The sequence below is a fragment of the Pinus tabuliformis genome, chromosome Q, assembly GCF_031772625.1.
Source record: "Pinus tabuliformis cultivar Carrire ecotype Pingquan chromosome Q, CPIR1, whole genome shotgun sequence".
Lineage (NCBI taxonomy): Eukaryota > Viridiplantae > Streptophyta > Pinopsida > Pinales > Pinaceae > Pinus > Pinus tabuliformis.
The window spans coordinates 1,111,499,657-1,111,509,303 of NC_142296.1; positions in this window are offsets into that span (position 1 = coordinate 1,111,499,657).

A 9,647-nucleotide genomic window follows, 5' to 3' on the forward strand; every position below is an offset into this window, starting at 1 on the left:
TCAGTGGTCCCTTGAACATAAGGAAGAAGGACACCAGGAACACGATCTTTTGGCTCGCTTTTCACCAGAGAATTCTTGGAAGCTTTAAGGAAAGCCCTATGACCCATGTATCTACTGTAACCATTCTCCACAAAGACATCCAGCAGATGGGATTTCTCCTTCTCAAAGCTCTTCTTGTCCGAGATCCTCAGGGCCCGAGTAGCAAGGGTACTAAGAACCCCCATCTTTTGAGCTGGGAAATGGTGGGAACTGGCATAAAGATACTGCTCCGTATGAGTTTTCTTCCGAAAAACTTGATGGGCTAGGGAACCATCCTCATTCCTAGAAATGAGAATATCAAGGAAAGGGAGGCATCCCTCAACTTCTTGCTCTTTAGTGAACTTAATGGCTGAGGACTGCCTGTTAAGATGATCAAAGAAGAGATCAAGCTCATCCTGGCCGTGAGACCAAATGACATTGGTGTCATCCACATACCTCTTCCATAGCTTAGGAAGGAGCCGGGAAGAGTTCAAAGCTTTGGACTCGAAATCTTCCATAAAAAGATTAGCCACAACAAGGGAGAGGGGGGATCCCATAGCAACCCCACATGTTTGCTCGAAGAACTCCCCTTCAAAACTGAAAAAGGTAGAAGTGAGACAGATCTCAACCAACCTAGCCGTGTCAGGATCCGTTAGGCGGTTGATCACAATCATGGCCTCATTAATAGGGATGGAAGTGAACAGGGAAACAACATCAAAACTGACAAGAATGTCCCCAGGATCAAGCTTAATGTCCTTGAGCTCATCGATAAAGGAGCAGGAAGTTGATGGATGCCTCCCTTTCCTTGATATTCTCATTTCTAGGAATGAGGATGGTTCTCTAGCCCATCAAGTTTTTCGGAAGAAAACTCATACGGAGCAGTATCTTTATGCCAGTTCCCACCATTTCCCAGCTCAAAAGATGGGGGTTCTTAGTACCCTTGCTACTCGGGCCCTGAGGATCTCGGACAAGAAGAGCTTTGAGAAGGAGAAATCCCATCTGTTGGATGTCTTTGTGGAGAATGGTTACAGTAGATACATGGGTCATAGGGCTTTCCTTAAAGCTTCCAAGAATTCTCTGGTGAAAAGCGAGCCAAAAGATCGTGTTCCTGGTGTCCTTCTTCCTTATGTTCAAGGGACCACTGATAGAATTGGTAGGATTCTCAGGAGACATAGTATCCCGGTATCCTTCAGGCCCCTGAACACCATTCGTTCGTCTCTCAGATCGGTGAAGGATCCCATCGACCCTAAAGATATGAAAGGTGTTTATTTGATCCCTTGTTCTTGTGGGACCCCCTATATTGGGGAGACTGGTCGTTCCATTAATCAGAGGATTAGTGAGCACGCAGCGGATCTGAAGCATAGGAGATTTAAGTCTTCCGCTTTGGCTGAACATGTGGAGAAAACCAAGCATCAGGTTTGTATCGAAGAAGCCAGTGTTATTGCTAAGGTTCCGCATTTCCATCATCGAAAATTCAGGGAAGCTCTGGAGATTGAAAAGAGACCTAGCAATCTCAATAGAGACGATGGTTGGAAAATCAGTAGATGCTGGGTCCCTGCCCTCTCCTCCTAGTCATTTTTCCGTCCTCTGTGGTTTTTATTGTTTTTTCACGTATTTATTTATGTCATTGTCATCCTTCTAATCGCCTTTCCTTTATGTTTCTGATTAGTTAAGGGCCTGGTGGTAACTTATTTCCTTATTTTGTTACTATTTAACTCGCTATTTAGCTGTATTCAGGACTCTATTCATCTATTTTTCCCTTTTATTCTTATTTAGTTATTTTATTTATTATTATTAATTTATTTATTTTGTTATTTTTTGATTTTTATTATTTATTTATTTATTTTATTCGTTTATTTATTTATTTTTATTATTATTATTACTGTTTGAGTTATGTTTTAGTCCCTTTTAATTATTCAATTCTATTTATTCATTATTATTTTATTTCATTTTTATTTTTACTAATATTTCGTGTTTTGTTATTATTTTACTTTTATTTAGTTAGTTATTTTATTATTATTATTATTTTTAGCTTTTATTAATTAATTAATTCAATTAATTTATTATTTTTTAAGCTTATTATTTTATTTTATTCCCTCTTAGTTATTCATTCTTATATATTTATTATTATTTTATTTCATTTTTTCGTTGTTTTATTAGTATTTTTCGTTTATTTAGTTAGTTATTTTTATTATTTTTATTATTAATTTTTAATATTATTAATTTATTAATTTAATTAATTTATTATCACTTGATTTATTATTTTATTTTTATTTTTGTTTTGCGTTTTATTTTATCTATTTTTATTTTTGTGTTTGTGTATTTGTTTTATTTTTACTATTTTGGTTCGGGTTTTTATATCTATTTATTTATTTAATTTGTTATTTTAATAGTTTACTTAGTTATTCTCCCTTAATTCTTTCTTAGAAACGGTCCATTGCAACTATCTTCTTTTATTAGTAATTTGACATTTCATTTTTTATTATTTATTGGTTATCTTTATTTTGATCCTGGTCCTTTGGTCAATATTAGCGGTTGGGTCAAACTAGCCGTTGGAGGCTCTGCTCGGTCTATATAGCATGCTAAGCTAGATCTGTTTTCTTCATCTTGTCCTGACGATGAACCACACTGGTTGGCTCGAAACGCGTCGACAAATGATTTTTCATGTGATTTACGCCGAAATCTTTCTCTAACTTAATATGGATCACAGAAGCCTAAACTCTATTATATTAAATAATAATTAATTAAATTAATTTAAGATTTAATATTAAAAATCAATTTTTATTTTAGTTTTATTTTATGAGGATTATTTTATAAACTATAGCCACTCTTAATAAAAGTAAAAATATAAAAATAAATTACAGCCACTTCGAAAATTTTGGATTTTCGAGATTAATAATTGATTTAGAAATTGGAGTAAATTTCTTAAATCTTGATACTTAATGATCTGGCTGCATAACTAAAAATGAGAAATGTTAGTAAAAACTTGCTACGGGTTAATATTTAAAATGAATGCGTTATTGAACTAATTTATTTACAAAATGCAATATTATACATTTTATGCATTTTTAACCCAGGCGAGATAAATGATCAGAGTTTCAAAGGAGTGTCATTTTCAAATCAGTTGACCAAATGAGGCGAAACAAGCGTCAATGGGACGCTTATAAAAAATTGATTCTAATAAAGTAATCAAAACAAGAATCCAAAGAAAACGAAAAATTAACAAAAGCGTAGGGCAATCAACTAAATAAAAATCCAAAAAGGTGTTTAGCCAAAATTTTAATAGAAAGGGTCCCCATTATTTGAAGTGAACACATCAATAATGGGGGGGTTGTGTTTTTACCACAACAATGGCGACACACGGGAGAAGAACCAGTTATCTCTCTTTGATATGAATGAGATTTTCCTAAAATTAAAGCAAAAATAATTAAAGAAGAGAAAATTATGCTTGAAATGCTTGACTAAGTTCATTTGTCTGAATAAAAGCAAGAATCATCTAACTGTCATTTTTCTTAAAATTCCTCATACATTAAAATATTTCAAAACTCTACATCAGTCCTTAATTAGTTGTAGAGATAAAGTAGGGGTCACTTTACAGCTTGGCTTTTAAAATATACTCATTTGTCATAGGTAGAGCCACTACTGCCAGTGAACATCTATAGTCTCGACAGGGTTACCTTTTAATCATCAATGATTCAGAATCCCATCTGTTTAAGAATTATTGATCTAGAGATAAATCTATTTATATATGTTTATTTTCTTTGAATTTTATTTTTGTTATAAATCCTAAAAGCCATTGTCCCGGTTTGGTGGCCAAATAGTTGACAATGCCATTCACTGGCTATAATTGGACTGAACAAGTTGGCTCGTGACGAGACCCCTTGTCTTATAATTGTTTTGAATCATAAGTCATTACCCTGGTTTGTTTAGCAGTGTTGGTAATGTCAGCCTATTTTTCCCCTATGATCATGGTAAGCAGGCTCATGATGAGACCTCTTATCTTTTAAGTTTAAATATATTTTTGGATTATACTCTAGAAAAATAAGACTCTTTGGGACAGGGAGAATCATTGACTCCTTAAAAGTTAAGAATGACAATTTTAGAGTTAAAGGTGCTTTGCTGTAAAGTGTCTTTACTTGGTTAAAAATAACTTTTCTTGACTGATAATAAAAATTTGAAAGATCCTAATGAAATTTTGAAATCTCAAAATGATTACAATTTGATGAAAAAGAATTTTTTCAGATTTTATGATACTTTACCGACTTCTCTTGATTGGTAATCTCTTCCTTAAGTATGTCTACCTCTATAATAAGAAAATCAAACTTCACTAAGAGATTTAAGAAAAAGCTAATAGGTGACTATTAACAATTTTTCTCCACGTATCCTAACCATTGTTAGGTAACAAATAGGCCTTCCATATAAATAATAGCAAAGTTACCAAAATCAAAGCTGAAATCCAAAGGAAAAGAATTCTTATACTAAAATGAGAAAAGAAATCAATGAACAAAAATAAAAAACGAAGAAGTCTCTAAAAATGGAAAGGAAAATCCAAGTTTCGCAAGATAAACTCAAACAAGAATGTTTATACCAATGTCTCAACAATAAGAAGAGAAAGAAAATAATCGTGTAATCAATCATTCTCAGGTCGAGATTGGGTAAATCATACCTTGCAGGGTTGTGAGTGTTTTAGGCTTTTTGAATAGCAGCGATGATAAAATTCAGCCACAATGAAAACCTTTCTGTCTTATATTATTCTTCTTGTTTCAAAGCATCATCTTAATCATTTTTTAATAAAAACAAGATGCCTAAATAAACAAACTAAAGGTTGAGAAACTTCCTGATGTAGCTGTTTTGATGAAGATTATCGCTGCTTCTTGAAATTAAGCCAGAAGAATAGTATGGCCTTCCAGAATATGATCCGACAGAGGATTGAAAGTTTTTATGAAGAGCTGCAAAACAGATTTGTATATCATAAAAACAAAACTAAAACTAAAGCAATGAAATGGAAATTAATGAAAGTGGGTACATGAATCTTACCATTGGATAATTTCTTTTGATCTTACCTAGAAGCATCAGTTTCTCCAAACTAGCTGACTTCTTATTTTAATTAGCATTCAAAACATAAAGAAGTCACACTAACCAAAATCATATAACCCAAAGTCATTATTTATTTTACTTACACTAGAGTAAGCGGTAAATGTAAAAATAGAATGCTTAATGCTCAAGGGAGTTGAAATTAAAAAAAATGCATCAGAAATGAGAATGAGAATTTGCAGTAACGAATGTTTCTCAAAATATTATAAGTTTCATATAAACTCCATGATTTTATAAAATCCAAAATCAAGACCAAATCGAAGATAATAAAATTCAAATATGAAGATAGAGAGGTCTTGAATTCCATTTTTAATTATGGAATTATATATTTAAAACTAAAATGTATGAGAAATTGAAATGATTTTTGTATGCTGCAATTTTGTCAATAATTGCTTTTTTCCCATAGTGGTTTCCCAAGCTTGCTTTTAAAATAACATATCGCCGTATCGAATGATTCCCATAACATGTTTCTTCACCATGCTTCAATTTTAATTTGCAAAACTTCACTTTTGTTGCTATGCCATATATCCATTAAATGTTAATGGCTCAAAGGCATGCATTGGAAGTTATCGCATCGGAGATTGCAATGGAAAATTGCCGATAAGAACATGTGCAATAAAATGAAGCGATCACATCATTAAAGAAATATTATATCAGGGATTGGAGAATATTTACATTGCACTTCCCGTATCGCAAAACGAACATCATAGATTCAGAGAAATGACGTGAGCATAAAAAAATGTGATGAAATGATTGCACTATCAGCGATGCAATGGATGACGTAGCTAATCGGCAATCGGCAAACTTTGGGTACCTGATGTAACACAATGTATTTTTTGCGATGCCGATATGCGATGAAGAGCGGACCCGATAACTTTTTATGATGGGATTTCAGTAACATATCGGATCCGAGACATAGACCCTTTTAAAATTATGCCCTTACTTTTATTTCCATTGAACGGATGCGATATTTTTTTATGATTTTGATTTGAATTTCATATCGGGTCCGGGATTATGTGTTCATCGCAATATCGGTAAGCCGATTATTGGTGATTCACAATAATGGAAGTATACTTTGACTGCAAAGCTCTGACGTGCGAAATGCGATATGACATATGAGTAAGAGAATACATCGGAGGTATTTTATGAACAATTTGTTATCAAAAGAAATGCTAAGAACTACTTCCGATGAAATCTTATGATGCGAATGGTCTTATGATATTCCTTGAAATTTCAATTGTGTTTTCTAAGTGAATAAAAGAAAAGTTAAAGAATGTTCAAATTCTAATGAATCAAAAATAAAATTTCCCTGAACCTGTTGCAATTTGAAATGGGTTTGCTACTTACTTCAAGTTTCAAAAATGAATGAAAACCTGTAAATAAAACAGAACACAAATAAAAAATAAACTAAGGAAAAGAGAAACTAATAAGAGATGAGAACGAACTTGCAAATGCATACCTGGAAGGAAATTGTCTGCAAATTTTACCTTATGAATCTTCAAATTCTTCCTTTGATTAAAATCATCTCATTATTTATTCGAAATCTAAGTGTGCAATCAGCCTGAATGAAATCAATTATTCATGTTCATAAAACAGAAAATTTACCAGAAATAAATATAAAAATAAACTTCCCTTTCGAATTGAAACAACAATTTATTACCCCTGCTTATTCTGAATAACTTGAGAAGAATGCGTATTGTTATAGCGACTGTTCAATAATGTCTTTAGTGAATGAATATGATGTGTATTGCAGCATCAAATAATAAACTAAAGATTAGAATGAGATTAAGCCACTAATTGTGGAAAAATATTAAAACAGATTTGAAGGTGTGCACTTGGAAAAATGGACATCCTTAAGGTCAGCTTTTAGCAAATTCCGAGGAAGATAATATGAACTTCATATGATTACCGTGAAAGGTTGGACTGACTAATAATGATGGAATCAGAATTAAGCTTATCATAGACAGTCATACATTTCATGGGATAATGGGGTCATGAAGCCTTTTTATCCTCAAATCCTTACCATATAAATTTCAAAAGAAAATTTTAGAAGGAAATCCCGAAATGAAGAAAAGTGGCTTTGAGGCAATCGATACCAAGTGCAACTTTAATTGAATTTAATCAAGACATTATTCAAAATAGGCAGAGTAGAGATATCGCTATAAGAAATTTCAAAAAGGAAAGCAAGAATTAAAATTTTCTGATAAGGAAAAATGTTTCCACTGAACATGTATGAGAAGGCTGATTGCTTTGTTTTATTTTTTAATCTACAGAACTATTGCAAATAAATTAACTACATAAAACAAGCTAACTAAATTAATTCTACTCCTACTCTAAACATATACATGAAAATGACTAGGTATAGTCATATTTCCAGTGTAGCCATTTTCTCATTTTTATTCCTGTGTTTATATATAGTTCAAATGTTAGTAATAAAAATACAAATCTAATTAAACTGAGGAAAATAAATATGAAATCAGAATGTACAGTTATTGTTAGGAACTTAATTAAAATCTCTTTCTCTTGAAATTTCCTTTCCAATTGACTACCAATTGGATCATAAAAATCTGGATGGATTTCTATTAAGGATTGAGAAATGTTCAAAGGAAGAGATAACAGGCCAGATTGTGAAGATGAGGTTTTAAATTCAAAGGCCCGGAAAAAATTGTTAGTGTTATGTACAAATGTTAAGCTATTAGCCATTTCCTTTAAGAGAAAAATTTCCAAATATTTTTCAAATGAATTAATGAAAAATGGATGGAAAATTATTAATTGAATTGAATTGCTGGCCAGATTGCAAAAATACATTTTCTTGTTGACATTGCCTTTGAAAAAATAGAAGCTTTTGATGAAACATTAGCATTGATTGAAATTGAAATATTAATATCTTTTGATGCTCATGATTATAATATGAAACTTCAATTTCCCAATCGGGCAATGCATCAATTGAGTGTTTGATAGTAAGGTGTTCAATATGCCAGCGAAAAGTGTGAAAATTTTGCAAAATAAAATTAGAAAATAAATCTAAATTTAAACAAAATAACTGTGAAAGAAAAACTAAAATGAAATTACTATTTGTACAACTAATGCTACAGCACAATTGGGATTGTTTTGAAATAATTTCTCTTTCACAAGGATTGGCTAGAATTATGAAATTTGGGTAATTTCGAATTCCAACTTGTGAAATAGAAAACGAATTATGATTATGAATAGGAATTGGAGTTCAATTCTCACATGAATCATAAATTGGAATGTTTTCTTGAATGGTGAAATCATGAAGATAATTTGCTGCTCTAAAATGAGGATTAGTTGGGATAATTCCTAAATTGAACCATTCCTCATCCTCAGATGTTATTTGAATTTTATCATGAGGATTCTCTTGAGAAGAATAGAAATCAACATCCTCAATGTCAGAGTAATCATCATAAATGACCTCACAAGATTGTCTGGAATCCCTTTCGATTTCATTCAATATACCAAAACAAGGAGGAACAAAAATCTCATGTTCATTAGTGGCAAAAGAATGATCAATTATTGTTTCCTTATTTTGATAAAAATTTAATGGTAATTCATTTAAATCATCCTCTTTAATTTCTGAAATATCATTAATACCAAGAGGAAAAATATTACCATCATTAAAAATATCAGGATAAAGGGAAAAATGTGAACCTGAAACAATGCATTTAAAACTGTCTCTGTTTGAGAACTCTTGTGCATTATGCTCATTGTAAATTTCAGATTGCAGATCATTCCTTTGCGTGCGTATGCTTTCTTGAAGAACGCTGCTTTGCTGCTCTGATTTTGGCATTTTCTCATCATGGAGAAATTCAGAAATTTGTACAGCAGTTTGCATTTTGATTGTTGGTTGTACTTGCTGATTTGCGATTTGATTTTCTGAATTTACTTCAAAGTAGCTTTCATATTTCAAAGCGGCTTTTTCTCCAAAATTGTTGCTGTTGTCTTCTTGCATTTGAATGGAAATATTTTCCAAGCTTTGTGAAACCACTTCATCACCATTTATTTGCACATCCAAATTGGGACTCTCATTTATATTGGAAGGGGATGGAACAAAGCTTGAATTAATTTCATATGGATTGGGAATGGGTGGAAGAGAACAAATATATTCAAACCAATCTAATGATTCTTCTTCCGTAGGTTTATCTTCGTCTTTAAATCTTAAACAATTCAAGTGAAATCGAATATTAAAATCATTAACAGACTCATTTTCAAACCTACGTAGATATTCAATTTCTTCACATACCTGTTCATAATCATAGCTGTCGAATTTACAAATGAAAATTGTAACAAATTGATCCCAGCTGTGGATTGAAGCAACTGGAAGAGTTCTACACCAGCTTCTGGCTTTTGCCGCAAATGTAAGAGTAAAAATTCTGCATAAGATGCCTTCATCAATTCCTTGAAAATCATAATTTGAAATGTTTTGAATAAATTGAAAGACATGGTTAAAAGCAGAAGAATTTCTCTTACCATTGAATTTTACCTGAGACAAGAGTCTTACCACTTCGGGTGGGGTA